Raw genomic sequence first — 25,720 nt, forward strand, 5'->3', positions numbered from 1 at the left:
AGTCCCCGGACCTCCTCCTCAGGTTTGATTAATTTGCTACAGGGGCTCACAGAGTCCAGGAAACATTTTACTTACTAGATCACTGATTTATTATGCTGATATAAGAAACATCCAAACCTGTAAAAATTTTTATGAGTTTATTTCAGGCAGACTGGGGGACAACTGTTGGGGAGCAAAATCTCAATGGATTGAGAAAATGCTGTAAAGCAGTAGTTCTCAACCTTCTGGCCCTTTAAATACAGTTCCTCATGTTGTGGTGACCCCCCAAACATAAAATTATTTTCATTGCTACTTCATAACTGTAATGTTGCTACTGTTGTGAATCATAATGTAAATATCTGATATGCAGGATGGTCTTAGGCGACCCTTTGAAAGGGGTCTCAACCTGAGACCCACAGGTTGAGAACCGCTGCTATGGCACTCCTGCCCCTTATTTTACACATTACCAGGACAATTAAAGGAGGAGGCGTAAAGCTGGTGACATGAAATTCACTGGTGGTAGATTAGGAAAGTGGGAGAAAGCAAAGGGATAAACAGTTAAATGAAGAGACAAACTTCTTGTACATCGGTGGGTATGGGGTAGTTAACAATTAACATTTACAACACATTAGGGATGTCACGCGAGAGAACAAGAGAACAATGAGGTGTTCTGTGGTCTCCTGTTCTGGTGGGAAATTGTGCCCTGAGTGGTCTAGAAAAAGGGGATTACTCTGACATTTCAAAGGCATGTTAGCCTAGATGCAAAAAGACAATAGACAGGCTCAGTTAAGGCAAAGATTGACCTTTGTCAAGAAAGATACAGGCCTAGGACATGACTATCTGCCATGACTCACTCTTGGCCAGAAAGTTTACATTTCAGGCCATTAGGTCTCTGAGTTTGTAAGGCCCACCCTGCAGAACTCCCCTGAGAGCTTGTTGGGTTCAGTATGTGGTCCCTTTTCACCCACAATTACAAAAGGATACAGATCAGAAACAACATAGGGCGAGGTACGGGACACCACCATACCTCCAGCTGTCTCCAGGGACACCACCCTCCCAGTACCTACCCTGATGTGTTCAGCAACCAGGAAGCTCTCCGAGCCATTTTGGGGGGTTTCATGGAGGCTTCGTTACATGGGCAGGATCAATTACATCATCAGCAATTGCCAATTGATTAAATCTCTAGCCCCTCTTTCCTCAAAGGAACTGAAAGTTCCACCCCTCTACTGACAAGGTTGGGTCCCCTGGTAACCAGCCCCCATGCTTAGGTGTGTGTGGTCTCAAAGGCATCTTTTTAACATATAAATGGCATATCTGTTGCTCTGATCTCTTAGGAAATCCCAAGGGTTCTAGGAGCTCTGTGCCAGAAAGGGACAAAGACACCAAATATATACTTCTTATTACAAATCACATCAAAACATGTAACACTTAAAGAACCCCTACATATCAACAAGAGAAAGATAAGTGAAATGGAAAAATGGAAAAAGAAAAAAGAAATAAGCATTTCACAAAATAGGTATATCAAGTGGCCATTAAACATGTGAAAATATGGTCAATCTCATGAGTAATCCAGGAAATACGAATAAAAATCATACGAATGTACCACTACATGCTCTCTAAAATGACAAAAAATTTAAATGCTAGAGGCTGTCCAAGATGGGGGGCATAGGAGGATCCTGAACTCACCTCCTCGCTCAGACACCCCAAATCTACAACATATGGGAAAATTTCCTCTGAAAACCACCTGAGCAGCTCACATCAGGCAAACAGGAGAAAGCCCACATAGAAGCGGGCAGAACAGGCTAAGGCATCAACTCACCATAAGCCTCACCCCAGATGCTGTGGCCTAGTCAGGAGGGCACTCACACACCCGGCCCTTCTCCCTTGGGCTCCCCAACTATTAAGACTGGCCCTGGAGAGACAACCCCCCCACCACCACCACCACCACAAAACACTTGACTTTGAAAACCAGCAGGGCTCATATCCATGAAACCCAAAGGGCTGTGTGGAAAAATCTGGAGCTGGTCCTGGCCAGCTGCCACCTCCCGGGCACTGCACAGCCAGTGGACTGACACATCCCCAGGCTCTCTGTGGAAGAGGACTATTTGTTTGTCCTGGAGCTTCAGCCAAGGCACAGGCTTTGGGTTTGGGGAACACTTCGGTGCCTACAGACATGATCTCAGGGGACACAGGACACCATGCACTCTCCCCCTACCTCGCTCACCCATATTCCCCAGGAAGGACCTTGTATACTTGTCTGGAATCCAAGTTTTTGCTACTGCCCCCTCCCCCCACCCCATGGGTCAACCCTAGATCGCCTGGCACTAGTGGCCAGTGGGGCTTACACTTTGGTCTCACAGAACTGTATATATTTGCACTTCAAAACTTGCTGCCTGCGGGCCTGGCTGCCAATCAGTCTGAATTCTAGGTGCTGACTGAGATCCCCCCTTTGGTTCTGGCACACCTTCAACTACAGAGAGCTGTTAAAAATAAAATAGGGCAATCACAGAGGTTCAAGAGACAAGCAAGAGCTAAGGTAAGGGTGAACACCAGTTTTATCTCCTACATCAGGCCACTCCTTCAAGACTAGAGGAAATGGACACTTCATCTAAAGCATAGACAGCATCATAGAGAGTCAGGCAAAATGAAGAAATGGAGGAATATGTTCCAAACAAAAGAACAAGATACAACTTCAGGGAGAAACCTTAATGAAAATGGCTAATAACACCAAGTGTTGGTAGATTCAACCAGAACTCGTGTGTTGCTTTGGGAGTGTGAATTGGTAAATCACAATCTATTCATGTTGAATATACTCTCCTAGGTGATACTTACGAGGCATGCATGCCCAAGTGCAACAAAACACATGTTTAAGAGCAGCATTATTTGCTGGAAACAATCCATGTGTTCATCAACAATGGAATGAATAAATGCTCATAGAATGGAATACTCTACAACAAAGACATAAACAAGTCATGGCTACACACACAACATAGATTGGATTAACAATCCTGATATTGAAAAGAGAGAAAAAAAAGCCAGATACAAATGAGCACATACAATATTATTCCATTTATATAAAGTGCAAAAATATAGCCAGTTAGTGCCACAGAAGTTGGCCCCATGGTCACATTCATGGGGCAGAAAGTGGTTGGCATCAAGGTGGGCACCCTGAGGACTCTGCATTGTGGTCATTGGTTTCTTGACATGTAATTACAGAGGCACTTGCTAAATAAGAAATTATTAAGCTGTATATTTATTGATGTGAGTGCATTTTTCTGTATGTGGTGAGAATTCACAATTTTTAATAAGTCTTTAAACGATTTGAGGGCTGCCACTTGTGAAATTAGAGATTTTTAAAAATAAAAACAGCACCTTTAGCAGGGCTATTTTTTTTCCAAAGATGCTACTGTGTCTTATGGATGTCATATTCCCTACGGCAAAAGTGATTCCACATGACTTTTGAGGCTAAGTCACAAAAGGCATTATAGCTTCTGTCTGGTTCTCTGTGTTGTGACAGTTTCAAACCACATGGAGAGGCCATTGTTGGGCTCCGGTTGAGAGCCATGGCTGAGCCCATCTTCAGCGTCATCCCAGCCAGGCACCACACTTAGGAGTGAAGAAACCTCTGGAAGATGACCACACCCAGCCATTGGAGTCTTCCCAGCTGAGGCCCAGACATCCTGGAGCAGAGACAAGCCACCCACCGTGGCCATCAGAATCCCTGATCCACAGAAACCGTGAGCACAAAGAAATGGCTACTGTTTTTATGCCACCAAATTTACAGTGTCTGTTACACAACCACAACTATTCAAACAACCACTGTAACACTGTTATTTCTAATTTTTGTAAGAATTTGAAGGTAGGTAGGTGAGGCTGAGAGCAAAGGCGAATTGCCCCGTGTTATGTGGTGGAGCATCGATTTAAACCTGAATCTGTCTGTCTCCAAAGTCTGTGTGCTGTCCATGTCATGCTGCCTTCGTACAGGGAGGAGTCATGACCACAGAAAAATACCTCAGAAATGTGTGCCACAGAGATAAGAAAACTTCCTCCACGTGATATCTGATGCTGAACACAACCCCCAGAATTTCCATGAGAAGACTAAGAGGATTTAATATAGACTCTGCCACATGACAGCTCCGTGGGATGGCCAATTCACCCAGCCCCCACTTCTCACCCGTGAACTATCACCCAAGATGCTGGGACATAGAATGGGATCATGCCTGCTTGTGATCGCTGTTGGAGGCTTTATGAGCATAAAAAATGAGAGCATAATGAAAATTAAAAATAATAATGATGCCATCAGACATGTTACTTCTTGGCCAATTGACTAGTTTTGAGAACATGACATTCTTACACATATCTACACAGCACTTAGTGTTTTCAAAGCATGTTTACAACATATCTGGGATGAAAGCACTCAGTAAAGTGTAGGGCGTGATGACAAAAAGCATTATTATTGACAACTAGGGAGACAATAAAAGCTAAGGAGCATCAGTCTGCCATGGCCAATGGAACCAAAAATGAAAGAAAAGAGGAAATATAGGGAGGATGGAAGCATTCAATGGTTTCCCTTCGCTATACCCTTGGCATCATGGCCAGATATGCATGAGTTCAAATTTCCAGAACAGTATCTGGATATTTCCTCTCAAGCCAGCCCCTGAAAACCTTTGAAATCTCCGAATTGGCAAAATAGTCCTATATAATTTCACAGGACAAGTTTTCCTCCCAACTCTGCTCTCTCCATGTAAGAACTCAGCAAAACTCATGTGGCAATGAGGAGAAAAACACTGAAAGCTGGTCAGCATAGTTAGGATGGCCAGAGTGGCATTCCTCTTTCTGAGCTAAACCTCTGGGACAGGACACCATCCCTCTGAAGAATCAAACCCCCCACAAAAGAATTGTTAGGATTCCGCCCACTGGTCTCAATTCAAGGACTTGCTGCTTTTCTAAACTATAGGAGATGAAAATGTGCTGGGTGACTCATGTGATTTTTTTTTTAATTCCCACTGCAGCACATACAATGGGAAGAACATGAGGTCAAGAAAAAAAAATAGAATAGAAATTCACTTTGTATCTCTGGGAAGAAATGGGAAGATGGACGATCGTGTTCTGAAGTGGCTTTCACTGCTCTCCAAGGAGCAAAGTACAATGAAAGACCCAAAGAGTGGGGTTAGAGGTCATTTCTCTGCATGGCTTTTGAGCTGATGTATTTTATTCTTAGTCTTTTGTTGTATTCTTCTCCTCCTGAGGTGGAAAATGTCACTTCAGAACTTGCTCTGCCATTTTCCACTTTTCATGGAGTCTGTAATGGAGTCAGGGTCTGGTCTGCCTTCAAAGGACAAAGAATTCTTTGTGATTTTAAGTCTTTACAGAGTTCCATGTGCTCAGACCATGTTAAGTTTTATGTCTGGCCTGGTGCCCCAAATATAGCTGGTGATCAAGAGATGGTTGGTTATTCATTCAAATATTGACTGTGCTGGGCCCTCAGCTCAAGTTGATGAAATGGACCACCTCTGCCCTCATGGAGCTCCCAGTGTAACAGCAGTGATGGAGGCACTAGGTACCAGATGCGGTAGCTCCAGAAGCAGAGGTGACCAGCTGTCTGCCACATTCATGCTCTCCTTCATAAGGTAGTTACTGAGAGGCAGTTTCCCGCCATGGGGCTAGCCACTTTTGCATCTAGGTGGGGTCATGCTCATCATATCCTAACCAAAAAAAGATGGAGAAGTGATATACAGCTTCCAGACCCAGACCAAGCAATCTTCCCACAGAATCCTACATGCTCTATGTCTCTACCCACCTCTACTGGCTGGATGTCAATGCTTATAGGAGCTAAAGTTGGAAGAATCCCTAAAGTCAGCCTGGATCCCTGAATGACTCTATGGAGCAGAGATTCTGCCCTTATCCTCTATACTGGCACTCCATCATCACTGATTGAACTCTACATGAGTGAAAAATAAACTTCTATTCCAGAAAGCCACTGAGATTGCAAGTTTATCTGTTACTACTGCTAGCATTCTATTAACTACTCATATGGCACATTCTATTTCATTCATTCATTTGTATGTGTGTGTGTTTTAAATTTATTCACATACTACTGAGAGCCTACTATTGGCTAGGCACAGTTCCAGGTGCTTGGGACATTATGGGTGGAGAGGAACATAAAATAAACAAAAAGGTAAATACACAAGAGAATTGAAATTGAAATACTGCAATGCAGGTATTTTAGTCTATTTGGATTCCTATAACAAAAAACCGCCAATTTCACTATATCCTCAGTGTTAGGGGCTCAGGAGCTCTGTAGGATCTTTTTATAAGAGCACTAACCCCATTGATGAGGGCCCCACTACTACTATCACCTTGGAGGTTAGGATTTCAACATATGATTTGGGCAGGGGGGAATACAGACATTCAGAGCATAGAAGGAGGAAAAAGACTTTACTTTGAGAGAAATTGAGAAGCACCGCTGAGGAGATGATAATTTGACCTACGACCTAAAGGACAAAAAAGAGTCAGCCATGCTTACATTTGGGGGAAGGACACTGCAAGCTGAAGGAACAATAGACACAAGGGCCTGGAGTTAGGAGATCACTAGGCATATGCCAGGAACCAACCACAGATGTGTGTGCTGTACTAGCTAAATCATAATAAAAGGTATAAATCAAGATAGCTTCTAGTGAATCAGGAGGTATGGTCCCATATGCATGACCTTCCCAACCACTTTTCCACTTTTCCCTATAGTCCAAAAGCTTTTTTGCCTTCGCAGTGCTCCATGCTCGGGCTGCGACTCCCTCTGGTAAGGACTGACTGACCCCAAAACCATGTTTCTTAGCAGCTGCAGCAGCAGGTGTGATTCTAGAACACTGCTTGGAGTCATCTCCTTTCATCAAGGAAACATTTTCAATTTATGTTGTTGTTGTTTTTTCCACTGGGAGTTCTATTGGCTTGGATATCCCCAAGCATCTTGACCTGAAGGTTTCAAGAACCCAACACCAGGCAAATTACTAAGTATTTCTTAATAAAATAAATAAATAAATAACAGGCAGGGCAATCACAGTAACCTCAGTTATAGAGTGTTTCCTGTAGTAGGAAGAAGAAAATGTTATAGTTTCAATTCGGGACCCCGGGACCACATTTGATGTGAACTCTCCTGCCCTTACATGAAATATTGAATTAATTTCTGTTATCAACTGGAAAATGTTGCTTGTGAATTACCCTGGCTGAAAATATTTGCTTTTTTTTTTCTCCTTCAGATTCTCCTGTGTCAATAGCCTGGGGGATAAACTGTCTGATTTAGTTATAGAGAAAATCGCTGTTTTTATTTGATGCCTATTTTTCTCCAAGGGGACAAGAAAAACATTCTCACCACTACCAACTTGTTTTTAAGAAAAGAAGAAGGTGTCATTTCACTAAAAATCTATCACACAGCCTGATAAGGAGATTGCCCTGAGCTAGGATAGGGGGTGCTCCAGGAGATGATTTAAGTAGAAAGGAGGAAGTGAGGTTGGAGAGAAGAAGTTTGAATACTGTAATTCTCTGGGGACAAAGGGAATCAGAACCTTTGATGTTCAGTGGTCTCTACAGGCAAAGAAGAGAATTGTTGAGAGGGAGTCAGGTAAGTGGAGTCAGGAAGCTGGATTCTGGTCCTGACTCCATTCCCAAGTGGTTGTGAGCATGTAACCATCACTATGGGCCTCAGTTTCCTCATCAGTAATATGAACTTTGTTTAGTCTCTGTCCATCCTAGTGGTCTATGGTTTTTTCAACAATGTTCATTGAGCATTGTGATATTTTTATGTGTCAATTGGCTGGGCTATAGTACCATGATATTTCATCAAACACTATTCTAGATGCTTCTGTGAAAGTTTTTTTTGACTGAGATTAACTTTTAAATCTAAAAACTTAAGTAAATCACATTTCCCTCTATAATGTGAATAGGCCCCATCCAATCTCAGTCTCTCTGGGCCTAAGTGTCATTGCTTGTAAAACAGGGTAATGACCTATCAGTAAGCCTAACCTATTGCAATGACCAATGAGACCATTCTTATCAGTAGGGTCCCAACAAACTGCAGATGCAACACTCAAGAATCATTCAAACAGGGCTGCTTGACAAGGGATTCATTTCAAACCTTAATGGACAGGGCAGGAATCTGGGCTAACAACAGTGGAGCTATCTGGGTGCCTAGTAACTAAGGGACCAAAGGAGAGAACGTGGAATAAAACACAGTTGTGTAGATCCCATCACCGTGAGCACACAGGGACTAAATATGTGCCACAGCTAACTACACAGAGGTGGAGGGAGTCAGGAGAATGAAGAGTTTGACCTTGCGCTCCTCCTCACCTCATCCCACTGACCCCCACAGAAGGGACTAGCAGGTGAGCCTGTTGGTGAACTTTCAGGTCACCTCTCAGGTGCGGAGAAGAGAGAAGATTAGAGGACAGGCTCAGAAGAACAAAGAGACACTCTCAGGTATGAAATATAACAACCATAAAACACATGAAAAATGTACAGCCTCACTGGAATCAGGAGAAAAAAATTATTTTAAGTATTTTTATATCAAATTTGGAAGAAGCATTTTTAAGGTAACATCAAGTATCACTGTGGATCTGATAAGACAGGGACACTCAATTCAGCTGATTGAGGTAAAGATATCCATAGTTCCTGGAAGACAATTTAGAATAAGGAGCTACTCACCCTTTGACCCAATTTTTTCATTGATATACCTAGAGATATTCCTATACTAGAATATTAACCATAGCATCCTATATAATAAAAGCCTAGGTGGCGTCACGCATGACATCGCCACAAGACGGCTGCCAAAGATGGCCAGCAGGGGAGGGCAGTTGTGGGCAATAGGCTGGCAGGGGAGAGCAGTTGGGGGTAATTGGGACAGCAGGGAAGCAGTTAGGTGTCAATCAGGCTGGCGGGGAGTGGTTAGGGGTCAATCGGTTAGCAGGCAGAAGTAGTTAGGGGCAATCAGGCAGGTAGGCAGGCGAATGGTTAGGAGCCAGCAGTCCCGGATTTTGAGAGGGATGTCCGACTGCCGGTGTCCCTGTGGGATTGGGCTTAAACCGGCAGTTGGACATCCCCTAAGGGGTCCCAGATTGGAGAGGGTGCAGGCCGGGCTAAGGGACACTCCCCCTCCCCCATGCACAAATTTCATACATTGGGCCTCTAGTTATTATAAGAGTGCAAAGTTAGAAAATTAAATGTCTAAGAATAGAGCCTTAATTGAATACATTGTAGTATGTTTCTATGATAGAAAACTCTACAACCATGGAAAATCATACTGTTGAAAAATAGTTAACATATAATAAAATGTTGAAGATACAATATTCATGACAAAAAAATCAAGTTATAAAATATATACCATGAAACCCAGGCCTATTAGCATACTGCTTGGATATCTGGGAGTACGTATAAATCCAATCAGGAAGGAAGTGCACCAAAATGTTAGTAGTAACTACTTCTGGATCAAAGGATGTGGGGTGATTCTTATCGCCTGTTGGCTGAGGAAACAGGAAAAAGACTAAGGAAAATAAGTGCCAGGAATCAGTATGCTTCAAACCAGAAAGAAAATCAAGGTTTGAAATTTCAGATGACAACTCTGTGCCACACCCAAAAATCAATAATATTACACCCAGTAGGCATAAAAGTGCCCTTAAGTCATATCAGAGAACCCCAAACAGGGAAGAAATAGGGGTGTCCTCAGAGTCCTCTTCTCTGGTGGGGAAAGAGGAGATTCTAAAAACTAATCAATGTTACAAGTCAGGTATTTATTATTTCTTAATGTGGTGATTGGAAGTCAAGCTTTAGTTACTTTCAACAATAAACCCTAAGTGAATCAAAATGCATGCTTCCCTGACCTCATTAAGTGACACCATTTTCTGCTTGGGGGTCCCAAAAGCTGCGACAACAGTTTCTTAGAGACAAGGAACCCCAGTTTGCCAAATGCTTTCGCATACACCACTTCCCATGTATTATTCCACCTTCATGTCCACGTTTACCCGGAAGCAGCTGTACAAAGTCCCTGGCACAATGGCTGGCTGATGGCAGATTGTTACTGTTATCACGGAGCTCCTCAACAATTGGGAGGACCGAAGCCACTGTTCTTAGCTGGTAGGTGAGGAAAGTGAGGCTCGGAGTGGTGAAGCTTCTTAAACAGGAGAGGATGACCTAAGCACAATAATCCTGAGGCCAATATACAGATCCTGTAACATAGACACCCACACCCAAAACCTATATGACAATGTTGACCAATGCTACCCAATAACATAGAAACCCACACCCAAAACCTATATGACGATGTTGACCAATGTCACCCGATAAATTTAATGGGGGAAAAGGGGAAAAAAGAGAATCCTGAGGCATTTCCCTTATATCAGCGTCTCTGCAGGTGGCTGAGTGTGCTTGAGCCAAATGCCAGGCCAAGAAGCCCCCTGTGGGATGCAGACCCTCGCACGCAGCTCCTCAGGAGGATACCGCGTGTGAGAGCCTTAGCCTGCGTGTGCTCCGGGTGCTGCAGTTCATTTCTCAAAATTCATCCCGGGGAATCCACCCAGAGGAACACAACCGTTTATGCATATGGACATTGGTGACAGTTATCTATTAAGTAGAATAGCAGGAAATAACAGAACTGTCGAACAATAAGGGAATGGGTAACTGAAGGACCATTTAGCTGTGTACCGGAATATGTACAACCATTTTTAAATGCTTCCAAAGACTACCCAATGGCATAAAGAATTGCTCACAGTACAAAGCTGAACGCCGAGAGAAAATAATTTGACAAAGATGACAAATCGTAATCCCTAAGGACAAGTACAAAATGACGATTTCAAAGAAAAACGCCTGCTTCTTGCAGTCTCTTAAGTAAATAGTTACTGGGAGGACTTCTTTCTTTTTAAGAATAAAGCCGCTTGGATTCATAAAGAACCTTTTCTGCTGACCTCTATCTTCAAAGTAGTTCAACAAAACCACATTTATTTTACTAATGGCTTTGCTCTGATCACAATTGTAATACATGCACAAAGCAGTAAACCTGAGAAAATACAAAAGGAAAAGGAAACAAAAGCACCAATAAATGTCCCATTTGCCCTACCTGCCCTGTGCCCCGAGATACGCACTCCACAGTTTTGTCCAAAGCTCTCCCATTTACCTCCCAAGCTCGTAATCAAGTCTTTAGCTTCCGTAACTAGTGTGTATATGACTGTATGACCAAGAAGCAAAATATTCCTTAACTCTGTAAGCATATTGGGCGCCCTATTCTTTTGTTGTTCACAATGAACTAAGTTTTGGTTGTTTTATTATTTATTTTTTCCAACACCTTTTATTCCCTCTATGTCCTCTACCACCTCCACCCATCCTCCCCCCACCCCCGCAGTCACCACCCTGCTATCCATGTCCATGAGTTCTCTCTTTTTTTTTTTTCTATCTTTTTTTGTTTTGTGTTTTTTTTTTGCTGATAGGAACTAAGTTTTAAAAACAAACAAATCCTATCAATCCACCAAAAACTACTGGCCACCCTTCCCTTCCCCAAGCATCATGGAAAATTATTTTAGTCCAATGAATGAGTAAATTAATACATAAAAGAAATATGTTTGAATTAATGAATGCATGCCGAGTAAATGTTTTTTGACATAGAAGAGAGAATATGAGGCTATCTGCAAAGCTGCTCTCTGGCCCAGAAACAATTAACAGCAACACAGCACAAGGCAGAGGTGCCACCAGGTCGTATCTATCTGTCTTGCCCCAGGAATATCTGAGCTATTGTCTGCAATCCTCAGTTTGGTAAGCACAATTCACTTCTTATAGCACTTTATTTTTCTTTTGCCTCATGGGTTTTAAACTATTCGGTATCTAAGTGTTCATGTTGAATGAGGCAGCAAGGAAGAGAGAAAATATCTGAGAATGAGGCCTAATTGTCTTCAACTCCCTGGAGGAGCTTTGCCTGGGTATCGCCTATGGGGTCCCTGCGTCCTCTGAGCTGGCCAGGGCTTTCTCTCTTACATCCGGAGACAAGGACCAGGACGTCTACAGACCTAGGTACCGCCCTACAGCCATCCCACCTCTGACACCAGTCAGCCTTCTCTTGCTCATAAAGGTCAAAGTACTAAGAACACACTCTGGTGTCATTCGCTCATGGTCTTACCCAAGGATAAATAGCAGAGACCAAGTGAAGACATGATCCCTCTTTGCAAGCTCAGTGTTACTCTAAGGGAGAAATAGTCTTTAAATTTTCTCAGGTTGGTTATTATTAAGCATTTGTTACTCATTCATTCACTCAGTAAATCCATGTTAAGTGCCTACCATACCAAGCTCTATTCAATGAACTGGTGAAACAAAGAATGAGGCAGACATGATCTCGGTCCTCATGGAGACCACAGCCCAGCGGAGGAAACAATAAGAAATTAAAGGAAATAATCAGACTGTTATACAGAAACAACAGGACCGATTCTGGGTGGTCAAGGAAGGCTGTGTGGTGGGCACTGTTGTGCTACCTAGTCCTTCAAAAAAGGACTTCATACCTGCGAGTACCGTCGGCTCTCGGCCTTCAGCTTCAGAGAGCCACCTCCCCCAGATCACATCCTCCCCAGCAGGAGGAGGAACCCCCACTTAAGTCTGGTGAGTGAGAGCCTACAAAGGCCTGGCCATGGCAGCCTGCTGGGGGCAACACTGCATGACCACTCCAGCTCCAGGGCTCCCCACATGGTCAGCTAAGGCTGTGCACAACCTGCATTGCTCCCTGCCTCCCTCGGCCCACTCTAGCTCCATTCCCCTCCCTCTCACAGGGGTGAGCCCAAGGGTCTCCCACACTGAACATCAATTCCGTCTCAGAGCCTGCTTCCTGGGAAAGGCACAAGCTGGCCTTGGCAGGATGAGCAGGAGCCAGCCATGCCAAGAAGCGAAGGAAGCTGCCCAGATTGGGGACCATCATGGCCCATGTCACTGAGGCACGGGCTAAGGACAGAGAGGCGGAACGTGTGTTGGGGACAGAGTGAGCTACTGAGCCAAGTAGAACGCGGAGCTGGAGAAGCACTCAGGGCTGTGCTTGGGTTTCATTCCCAGTGTGGAGGAGACAAATGAAGGGTGTGTACTGAGAGGTGACAAGATCTGATGTTTATTTTTAAGAGATGATTCCAGTGGCTTGCTGTCTGCAAGGCTGCTGTGAGCCCTGGGAATACACAAGGCATAAGTCTCTGTTCCAGCTGCTCCCCTACATGAATGTGGGCAGCCAGCAACTGTTTAAGATGTGTTCAAGCTCTGCAGGGCAAGAAAGGGAAATGCCAGGCAGCTAATGAACACCTAAGTGCTGGCCCTGACAAGCCTTTCAATGTAGGCATCAATACCTGTGTGTGACAGCGATAGCAATGGGGACAAAGAGAAAGCAAGAAAGTGGCCCAAATTCACCCAAAATATAAAGAAAGACCAGGGATGTGAATCCAGGTCTCCTGGCTCACCAGTGAATTACTTCCTCTTTATAAGTATTATAGTATTATTACTACATACTAAATGTATCCTCACCTACTATGAGTATCCTATATAATAAAAGCCTAATATGCTAAGTGTCCAACTTTTTGTTCAACTGTTCGACCAGTCACTGACCACCAGGGGGCAGACACTCTGACCAGTAGGTTAGCTTGCTGCTGGGATTTGGCAGATAGGGACTGGGCAAGATGAGCTGGACATGCCCTGGAGCCCTCCCACAATCCCTCCCCAGCCCTGATGGTGCACTGGTGGGGTCTCTCAGCCTGGCCTGTGCCCTCTCCCAATCCGGGACCCCTCAGGGGATATCAGAGAGCCCGTTTTGGCCAGATCCCCGAAGGCCAGGCTGAGGGACCTCACCGGTGCACAAATCTGTGCACCGGGCTCTAGTAGTATTATAAGATATGATCACTATTATAAAACCACTGAGAATCACGGGCATTTAAACAACCAATTGCTATCATTCTACATAATCCCCCATTATCTCAAACAGCTGAACTTGCCCCCAAATAATGAGTCTTAGAGGGAAAGGAAGAGACCCAATGAAGTTGATGGTATCCAGGTTCCTTTGTGTGTCCTGAAGAATTCCTGGCAGCTTCCCTCGCAGTGTATCCCGCTCCCTCACCCCCAGACTGTTATGTGAAAAAGGCTTCCCCTTGTGGGCTGCTGACTGCAGGCACAACACCATGGTATGTATGAACCCAATCACAGCCAACTTTGGCTGTAATTCAGTGTAAGTGGCTGAACTTTCAAGGGCATCTCCCTCTGCTTTCCCTTGATCTGGAACAAGAGAGCAAAGCAAATGCCTGCAGTTGAAGGGCCTTATAGTGTACTGATGTGAAGGTCAGGAGAATGTAATCTCCCCTCCTGCCAAGGCTGGCACAATGAAGATTTCTAACACGAATAATGTAAAAGGTCAAAGTCGAGATGAATGCCCTGTCTTCTTAAACACGTCTGGGAAAAACCAAGGTCATCGATGCATTATATTATTTCAGGGAGTGACTCCTAGATAACATGAAAGGGCACAATAGGAGAATTCCAGCCCCACCTCCTCCCCCAAGGAAAACCACTCCATGCATGCTCTTCTCTTCACTAGATAGTATTATTACTCCTCCAGGTTCTATTTTTGTTGTCCTTTGAACGGAACTGCACCTAAAAAAATGTAAGTCATCCAGGAAGCAGAAGAAAGATTTTTGTCACCATTGCAATATTTCAAATAGTTTCTAAGTCATCATTAATTGGGGGGTGGGGGAGTACAGAGAGGAGGGCTCAAGGCAGCTTATGCAGAATATTCATGGAGAGAACAATCCAAAAAATCCCTAAATTGCAGTAAAAAGGCAAGAACCAAGAAATAACCATATTCAACTTGCTGAGATTTTCTGGGTTTATCTACGACCATTGATTAGTCAATAATTTCCTAATTTTCCAAAATAACAGATTCTCTGGTCCAGATGAGCATCTCTTCCTGGGCTGAACTACTCTTATAGAAGTATCTGTGTTTTATTTAATAAATGGTTTTAAAGATCATTCACTTAACATTCATATAAGATATATATAGAGAGAAGAATATCTATAATAATAAAAGTGCAATATGCTAATTACACCAGAGAGCCAAACGACCTTCTGGATGTCCTTTAGGACGAAGTCGGGGATGCGAGGGCCAAGGAAAGCCGCTGTGGCTGCAAGGGCCAAGCCCTTTGCACAGATTTCGTGCATCAGGCCTCTAGTGTATATATGTGTGTGTGTGTGTGTGTGTGTGTGTGTGTATACAGTATATGTATAAGAGTATATATGTAATCAGTAGAGTATAGCTTGACAAAGATTCACAAAGTGAACATTCTTGTCTTACCAACAATTAAACCAAGAACTTCAAGCCCCCTTCACTCACCCCATCCCCACCCTCCCCACCTTGCCCAAGGCAATCAATACCTTCTATGACCCTCAGTTGGTTTTGCCGGGTTTTTATATAAATGGAATCACATATCATGTGCTGTTTGGTGCTTGACTTCTTTTCCTCAACACGATGTTGGTGAGGTTCACCAGGTGTTGCAATAACAGCTCATTTGCATCACTACAGCGCACTCCCTCCTGTGAACACACAACAGCCACTGTGCTGTGAGTCTGTGCTTTGTTCTTCCCAGTCCCCAGGTATCAGGAAAACTGCTGCTACGGACATGCTTGTACATCTTTTGGAGCTCAACTGTCCCTCTATTGGACCTGAACTGCTAGATCATAGATCAGTGATGGCAAACCTTTTGAGCTCGGCGTGTAAGCATTTTGAAAAACCCTAACTGAACTCTGGTGCTGTGTCACATATAGAAATTTTTTGATATTTGCAACCATAGTAAAACAAAGACTTATATTTTTGATATTTATTTTATATATTTAAATGCCATTTAAAAAAGAAAATCAACCAAAAAAATGAGTTCGCGTGTCACCTCTGACACGCGTGTCATCGGTTCGCCATCACTGTCCTAGATCATATGGTATGTGAATAATCAGTTTCATAAACACTGACAGCTTTCCTAAGTGATTACTAATTTACACACCCATGACAGAGGATGAGAGGTCCTGTTGATCTAAAAATTTTTTCCAGGGTTTAGCTGGTTTTGAATCACCAAGTAGTATATATTCATACTTTTAAAGCACGGCTTGTAATCCCGTCCGGCTTACAACACAAAAGAGCAGTCCCCGCCCTGGGCTTACGCCCTGCGCCCCAGAGCCAAACAATGCCAACCCTTCTAGCTCTTGTTTTCAACATTTATCTTTGTGTTTCTATATACTTACGTTTTTATTCCTTAACTAATTGTTTCTAAGGGTTAGCTATTGATTTCCTTCTATAGAAAAATTAAGTTTTAACGCTCTTACAGCCTATGTTTCCTTAGCCCCCACATACATTTCGCCAGTTTGAAGTGAAAGGGAACAGAAAGAAAAAATAAATAAAAGCAGAGAAATCTCAAAAATCTACAAGCAAGAAAGAGGCTCATAAAGGTATCCAGATGCAAGCACATACTATTTTTTTTTAATAAATGATTTCCGGGGTGGAGCCTTGGGCTGAGGCAGAGCCACAGAGTGCTTCCCAGGCCTTGAAACCCAACAGCATTTGTCTTGTTGGATTCTGAAATTGCCTAGGACCAATGTCTCCTTTCTTCCTTTCATTTTTCTCCTTTTTGGAATGGAAATGCCTATGACTGTTCTCCTATGCCTGTCTGGCCATGGTATTTCAGAAGTTAATCACATGTTCTGTAGTCTCACAAGTCAACCGACGAATAGAAAATTTTCCTCATAATGAATCAGGCCATGAGTTTCATATGATATATGTATATGAGTATCTATATATATACCTATACCTAATTTCTTGGATTCAGATGGTGACACTTGAGACTTGAGTTGATGATATTTGAGCGAGATTTTGAACTAAAGTTAATGTTGCAATGGGTTGAAACTTACGGTGATGTTGGGATGGGGGTGAATGCATTTGCATGTGGGGTGGATGTGAATCGTTGAAGGCAAAAGGGGGAACTGTGGTAGGCTGAATAATAATGTTTTTTTCTGCAAAGACATCTCTGTCATCCCAGGTGAAATGTACAACTGTGAGCGCCTGTGTGCTGCTGGAGGCGCAGGTGTGCGTGTGCTTAATTCACTTCTCTTGAGGAAGCTCAACCACGTGAGAGCCAAGTGTCAATGCTGGGCCTGTTTCAACTCCGCAAACTGCACTGGATGGTCAGCTCTGTGCAGGCCTGGCGCTGCCTCCTCCCTGGCCATCCTCTGAGGGAGGCCTGCCACTCCGTGTCAGTAGCCTGCAGATGGAGGGAGGCGGGGCCAGTCAGGAGCCCTGCCAGAATTGGTGTAAAAGGCACATCATCTATCAGGCAGACCTGATAAGGTGCCAGACCTGCACAGATTTGTACATCAAAGACATTTGAAAGTAAGACCAGTGAATGGCTCAAAAACAACAACCTGGTACAACCTTTATGGAGCTCTACAGCTCCCATCCAGTCACACCAGGGGCCCATTCTATTACTTAATCTCCACAAAAGCCCTAAAAGGAGTGGGGTATTGGGATGACCAGGCGCCCTGGTTTGTCTGTTGTCCTGATATAAGTATTAAAAGAGACCCTTTTCGTTTTCCAAAGTAGCCCAGGTTGGACAACAAATCATATGGTCACCCAAGTTACTGTGTTTATTTTATGGAACAGGAAACAGGCACAGAAGGTGAATGGTTCACTCTAGGTCGCAGAGCAGGTGGGGATTGGAGCAGGATTCTAACTCAAGTGTCTGTCTCCAAGGCCCAGGTCCTTTCTGCCGGAGTTGTCTGCTTCTCTCAATACAGAGAAATGAGCACATCCCCCCCACAATTAGCCTCTCCGGGGAACCAGAAATTCACTGAGTGATTGCCATTGTTTGGAACCTTCTTGGAAGTCCTCTTTTGGAATGACCTTCAGAGTAATATTTTTTAAAAGGACATTTTTGATGTTAGCAAATTTTGATACTTTGAGGATAGATTTCATTTTTGGAAATACCTTGAACACTTTCCTGTGAATAAGGTGGGATGTTCTGCTAGGGAACACCATTTTGGAGCCAAATCAAAGACTCAGTTTGAGTTGGATCATTTATCTGTTTGCTTATTTGGCTGGTGAAACTGGCTTTGAAAAAAATTCTCAAAGAGTTGTTCTGCAGATATTTCTAACAATGACAGTGTCATTTGAATGGGTTACTTTTCTAATATAAGTTATTTTTTTAAGTCTCATTTCATCATGCCTGGTAGATCTAACATATTGTGTCTAGCCTTTGGTAGCTGAACACATTTAGCCTGGAATGAATGGATGATTGGCTAGGTCAGTGGTCGGCAAACTCATTAGTCAACAGAGCCAAATATCAACAGTACAACAATTGAAATTTCTTTTGAGAGCCAAATTCTTTAAACTTAAACTATATAGGTAGGTACATTGTCATTAACTTAATTAGGGTACTTCTAAGGCTTAGGAAGAGCCACACTCAAGGGGCCAAAGAGCCGCATGTGGCTCGAAAGCCGCAGTTTGCCGACCACAGGCCTAGGTGTTTGAAATTCCTGGTCTTAGAGGAAGAAAATACATCACTTCTTTCCCATGTCTGAGATTTCTATTAGCCACATTTCCAAACCTTCATGTTCACTACGTGATTTCCAGTGGGTGTCACCATCCTACATTTTAAAAATCAAAAGTCCAAGAAACCTATGTTCACAATTCTTAATACCTGTCTTTCAACTTATGATCATATTTGGGATGGATTTACCTATTAACGTTATTACACACTTTAATTGCATTTTATTTCTTTGGTTGTTTTGAACTTCAATAAGAAAAAAATAGAATTGACACTGCTTTGAAAACTAAAAAGTGCAATTTAAAAAAATGTTATAGCCGAGACCGGTTTGGCTCAGTGGATAGAGCGTCGGCTTGCGGACTGAAGGGTCTCAGGTTCGATTCCGGTCAAGGGCATGTACCTGGGTTGCGGGCACATCCCCAGTGGGAGATGTGCAGGAGGCAGCTGATCGATGTTCCTCTCTCATCGATGTTTCTAACTCTCTATCTCTCTCCCTTCCTCTCTGTAAAAAACCAATAAAATATATTTTTTAAAAAAAATGTTATAGGCGAAGGAGGGAGGCTGTAGAGATTGCCTTGCCCATTGTCACAGAAGCATGAGTGGCTGTGTGTGGGTGCCCAGGGCCTCTAGTTCCTGTTAGCTTCCTTTCCACTTGAGTATATTCCTTTCCTCTTGATTTTTCCATTTTCAGAGATTATTTACTTTTTAAAATCTGTATCAGTTTTCTATGGTGGCTGTAACAAATCACAACAAACTTGGTGGCTTAAAACTACAGAAATTTATTGTACAGTCCGGAGGCCAGAAATGGGAACTAAGTCTGATAGAGCTAAATCACGGTGTCCGCAGGGCCACACTCCCCTGGAAGCTCCAGAGAAGAGGGACACGGTGGCAACAACAGCAGCAGACAGAAGAACAAACTTCCAGGAAGGCCCGGCCACACACATGCCCGGATTCCCCTCATAAGCACATGAAAATTCCTTGCCAACACCCTGCAAGGGTTACTTTTAGGGACACGCACTCCTGTGAGCAAGAAGAGGCAAAAGCACATGATGGCAATGACTCCATTGGTCCCACAGGCAGCAGAGTCCAGGCTAAGATAAAATCCAGCCCCAGATTCGATTTGGCGCAGTGGCTAGAGCTTTGGCCTGGGGACTGAAGGGTCCCAGATTCAATTCTGGTCAAGGGCACATGCCCGGGTTGCAGGTTAGATCCCCAGTAGGGGGTTTGCAGGAGGTAGCCCATCAATGATTCTCTTTCATCACTGATGTTTCTCTCTCTCTCCCTCTCCCTTCCTCTCTGAAATCAATAAAAATATATTTTTAAAAAATAATAAAAGAGAAAATAAAGAAAAAATAATGATAAGTTGCCAGAAGACTCAAGGAAACGAAAAGATCTTGAAGAGAAAAAAGTTTCAAATTACGATAAAATTATGTTATAACAAAGCAAATAAAAGCTGTTATCCTTCACTGATCTAGTTCTTGTGGTTCTAATGTTTCTGAATTAAGAATCGAAAGGAATGTTTTAAAATGTCCTTCCTGATTTTCCAGAGTAGGACCCTGAACATTAAAATGTCATTTACATCAGGCATGACTCCATCACCGAGCAATGCTTCCCTCTTAAATACAAGCCATTTTCCTCACCCTGAGACTTCAATTTAAAAGGTACACCAAGGCGCTACTTTGTTCAGCTAAAACCCTGAAATCAAAGCTATTACCACAGTGCTACCTGGTGGCTAATGTCAATTCCACACATACGTTTCTTTTCATGCAAAATGGGAATGAAGGAAAATGAATCTTGCTCCTCAGGTAAAAAGTATTTGATGTACATGATCTTATTGGAAAGGCAATGGCTGAAGTAGATAAGTTATTCCTATGTTATGGAGGCTGAGGGAGGGGGAGAACTGTGACAAAACATTTATTATACCTATCCTAATGTGTACTGTGCTAACCAAGGCCTTTTAAATCATTTTCCTCACTTAATTCTTGAAATAACCTCTGGATATTGATACTACCCTCATTTTCGCATATAAGCAGACTTGTGCATAGTAATTTTAAATGTCTTGGCAAACATCTAGTAAGTGGAACGCTGGCCTCCAAGCCTATTTTCACTGTACTGTATGTTACAGCAGGGTCGAACATCTCCATCAGGTCTGCTGAGCCTGTACGTTTTAGAGACGAATCTCAAGCCCCAGACTTCTGGCTCCCAAGTTAGCTCATGTAACAAACATTGTTGAGCCAGACAAACATTGTATGCTGGAGACTGTGCTGGGTGCTGAAGACTCTGGTGGACTATGCCTGTCATTCTGTTCTTTCCAAGCCCCCAGAGAGGCAAGCACTGCCATTTCTTTCTAAGTGTGGCCAGCACATCAAAACCAGTAAGGCCTTGGTCAACTCTGCATAATATGCTCATTCACTTAATCATTCATTCATCCTACAAATAGTCATTAAACACCTACTAAAAATGTCATTCTGGGTAAAAAATAAATCCCTGCCACCATAGCCTAGTTGGGAAGACAGCTATTAAACAGATAATCACAATAGAATGTAAAATACCCATAGTAGAGGACATATAGGAGAAGTGTGGTGCATAAGAGCATATAGTAGGGAGAGGTGACCAGTACAGGGGGTCAGGAAGTGGTGATGGAGGCAACAGGAAAAGGAGGAGTCACAGAGGCAAAGAGGAGGGAAAGGAATTCCAGGCAGAGGGATCTGCATGCGCCAAGGCCTTGAGGTAATTGAGGGACAGGTGACATGTATGATCCTAAATCCAAAAATCCACTGAGCATCTGCCTTATGTTAGAAAGTATAAGTGCATTCTCCGCACTTCAGATGCAGTCAGAATCTTCTAGAAACGTAAAAAAAAATTGAAACAACCCCAAAATACCCATTTTGCAACTATAAACTAATAACAAGAGCCTCACCTTTGTGTAGTACTTTCAACTTCCAAAACACTTTCACATTCATATTAAGTTTACTCTTCCCGAAAGCGAAGTGTGTGGTTGTTGTTGCATTCCAGAGGAGAGGGAGGCCGGAAAGGCCAAGTGATTGTCCACATTAGTAAGCAGCCCACACGAAACTTTTACTCAATCCCAGTCCGATTATCTTCTCACCATGCTTCCTCTTGGTAAATTACAGTGTAACTTAGTCCCTGGTCACTGCTAACTTACCGCATTGCAATAAGCAATAAACCATTTGGCAGGTAATAAATGGTAATCAAGTTTGACAGGTAATCAAACTTAATTCTTATTTCCCTATAAATGTTCTTAGCCTTCTGGGCAACAATTTTGTTGGGCTCAGTTCACTGGCCAGCAATACTTCTGTTAATATTCTGATCTACAAAACAGATACCCGTCTTGTTTTCTTAGCTCTCAGATTAAAGCTCCTCCGAGAATTTAATCAACAACTGATCAATTCAAATTAGCTTAATTAATATTTTCCCCCGAATTGCTCAATTGTTTAATAGATTTTTATCAAGTTGATCAGTTATATGAGCGTTGGGAAGATATAACAAGCTGATTCAATTAATTTTAAATGTAGTAGAAAAGTGGGACTGAAGGAACTAAAAACTGCCGTTTGCTATTCTCCAGGTAAAATTTACACCAGTGATAAATCGCATTCTCCACAACAGCTTCCGGAAAAGAAGTCAAACCTTGCCATTCATTCACGCATGCATTCTTTCCATCACATTCAGGCAGCATTAATTTCGTATCTACTGAGTGCCAGGCCGGTGCCACGTAAGACTGGTACAGAAATGACTAAGAAGAAGGCACAATACAAGAGTGTGCCAGCCACCAGTTTATTGCCCTTCAGCTCCCAGACCATCTTTCCTTGTCAGCTCTGTGAAAACAGTTTTTGAAGATGGCATGATGCTAAGTTTTGTCAGTAGAGGGCGCTGGAAAGACACTGTCTGAAGAAGGGGCTTCTCTCTGAGTTCCCATGCTGTTTGTTCCATCCGCTGCTTCTGGCTCCTACTAAGAGCTGTTGCCAGCAGTGTGGGCAGGTAGGGGATGGCCCATGGCACTTATCCCCATCGAGTTTCAGCGACGCCCCAGGTGGGTTTGCAGTGCGGCACCAGCACCGGCAGTCAGCTGCTAGCCTCTGTCCACCTGCACCAGGAAGGCCGGGGTGTCTCCTGCTTGCTGATGCCGCCTCCCCTCGGGTTGTTCTCTGCTTGCCTAGCCACCTGTAGACCAGCCCTGGCCCAGGGCACCCCGAGAAGGTCCACACACAGTGGGCTTCAGCCACACCTTCTTCAACACAGTCCGAACCCCAGCTTGGGGAGGGGTCCCCTTCTCATATTCTCCCTCTGCCCTGGGGCATTCTTTAGAGTTCTCTTTGCTCCTGTCTAGATGGCCTCTCATGTGAGTAGCAATTCTTTCAGCAGTGGCTCTCAAGCAGGGGCCGTTTTGCAGACCAAGGGACACTGGCGATGTCTGGACACACTTTCAGTTGTCACAGCTGAGGGAGAAGGAGAGAGTGCCACGGGCGCCTAGTGGGCAGAGGCCAGGGATGCTGCTCAACACCCCCAGTGCACAAGACAGTCCCCCCAAATTCAGAATCGTCAGGCCCAACATGTCAGTAGCGCTGGAGCTGGGAAACCCTGCTTCACGGTAAACTTTCCTTGTTCAAGTCCCTGTGTGGGTGCTTTCTCCCGATTGGACCCTGACTGGGGCAGGCAGAGGGTGAAAGAGAAATGAGGTGTCACCAGCGGGCTTTGTCTCGGCGGCTCCCTCTTGTCTAAGGGAGACAAGGTCTGATGTTGCTCCTCAAGCAGGACAAGCACAAGTGCTGGAGGGTCGGAAGGGGAATCCAAGGAAACGTCCTAATGCTGAGGGGGAGCGCCTCTCCCACACACTCCACCCGCTATTCCCGCTGCGGGTGGGGAGCGGGGCAAGGGCACCAGGAGAGGGCCGCTCACACACTCGTTAACAAAAAGAATTTAAACCTGAAATACTGAAAAATAATAAATTCAAGAAATATAAAATACAATTCAAAATCACCTTCACTTGGAGTGAGATGGCCTTAAAGACCATCCATTCATGGTACCCAACCCAGGAGGAAAATGAGTTATCTGGGGATTTTCTGAAAAATACAGCTCTGTGGCCTCAGCCCATGGCGATGAAATCAGAGTCTCTGGAAAGCAATAGAGTCCAACTCCTTTATTTTGGAAAATCCACGGCTGGCCCAGAAGATGATCGGCTGATGGAGAATCTGGGTTGTAGTCCCCTCCCACCCTCTGCCAAGTTCACCTGTGCAGTGCACAGCCTGCATAACTATACTTGAGAGCCCAGGTTTGCTAAATCTAAAAACCTAGGCCCACAGCATTCCATTTAATGACTTCACTAATGTAATCTCTGGCCCATTCATTCACTCGACCATTATTTATTGAGCACTTGATGTAGGACAAGCTCTGTGCAAATAAGACAAATAAGGCTTAGCCCCTGCCCTCAGGGAATGTACAGTCCAGATGGGAAATACTTCAACAACATGCTTTAGTGTATGTTACTGCATCTGATCTTCCAAACCACGGGGAGGGGATACTCGTATCAGAAACAGGGGGCGTGAGATCTGTCCAAAATCACACACAAAATCCTGTCCTGAGATGGAAGCAGAGCCCAGCCCTCAAACCTGGAACAATGCCGCCTGTTCTGGGGAGCCACAGAGGTGCCCTGGACCCCAGTACCTATGCAGCCCATCCCCCAAACCTGGGCTGAAAGCCATTTTCCTCCCTATCCCCTGATGAGGGATGCCTGCGGCACGTATCCGTGAATGCAGATGCCCTCTCGGGCCCCAGGGCTGCATCTGAGAATGAATGAGAAAGTGCAGGGGCAGGCAGGAAGACAGGAGGGGGTAAATGTGTGCCCTGTTCGCGGACAGTGCGTCCAGTGTTTATCTGATCTGGGTGAATGAATGAAGAATGAGCAGGTTTTATAGAGTTCGTGCAGTCTGGCCAACGGAGCCCTTTCCTGCCCTTGGGAGGAAAGCCAAATGCAGTGTGGTTTTGTACTTATCAACGAAAAGCCTGTAAAACTCTCTGGCTTTCATAACACAAACTCTTGTCAGGAAACTTGGAACGCCTCCTTTCCAAACCTGCACTTTTATAGTGAAGGCCTTCTCTGCTTCATGGTCAGTAAAGGAATGTTCTTATAGTAGCACTAGCCTGTTTACGGTCTGTTTCTTTTTATGTGGATAATTAAAAAATATATATCCATCGCGTTATTTTGTGCCACTCCAGTGGTCCAGAATAAACTGCAAATCCAATGTGGACAGGATGAGCGCCATCTTAGTGATGCATCACAGAGTCACAAAATACTCGAGCTGGGAGAGATCGGAGGACGTGTCTGTGTGAGTCTCATATTCTTACATGGGCACCAATCTGCAGCCAGAATGGTTCAGGGAACCCCTGAAAACCACACGGCAGGCTGGTGTCAGGTCTGGGACCAGACCACAGCTCTCCCTGGTGGATCATTTCGTCTGTTGGGGTTTCAGAAACAAATCAAGCCTCTGTGACACAGTCCCAGTTTCGGGGAACAAAGAAGAAGCAGAAATGTGGCTCTCGCTCAGCTGCCCTGTCTTTCTGCCTCTAGTCTCTAGGACGAATGGGTGTGGCATGAAGCTGAGTGTATCAGGTATATTTTGTTGCCTTAACAAACTGCCTCAAAACTTAGGGCTTAAAGTAATGCCCATTGATTTAGCACCTGGTCCCACAGGTTGGCAACGTGGGCTGGGCTCAGCAGGAGATTCTTCTGGTCTCCGTTCACTCATATACACCAGCCGTCAGCTTCTAGTTATTTACAGAAAACTTCATTTCTGGGGGTGGCAGGTAATTTTGTGGGGGCGAGGGAGAGATTTGGTCATGTGTCTATTATCCTCTGGCTTATAAACACAGCAGAGTTCTGGGAAAGGGATGAAGCATGTTGGGGCCTCCTGAGGCCACCCTCTTACACAGCATTCAATGGCCTGGCAGACTATGAGGTCAGCTGGGACTCAAGGGCAGAGACAGACTCCACCTCCTCACGGAGGAACTTCAAAGTCACATTTCAAAGGCAAGAAAGAATTTGTGACCATTTTTCCCACATCAATCAATGAAGTAAGCATGCCCCTCCACATAGCCCTAGCATCTAGCACACCCTGTTTTGTAGGATTCTCTCAGCCAATCAGTGAGAATATTCATTTGCA

Source organism: Myotis davidii, unplaced genomic scaffold (genome assembly GCF_000327345.1).
Source record: "Myotis davidii unplaced genomic scaffold, ASM32734v1 scaffold73, whole genome shotgun sequence".
Classification (NCBI taxonomy): Eukaryota; Metazoa; Chordata; class Mammalia; order Chiroptera; family Vespertilionidae; genus Myotis; species Myotis davidii.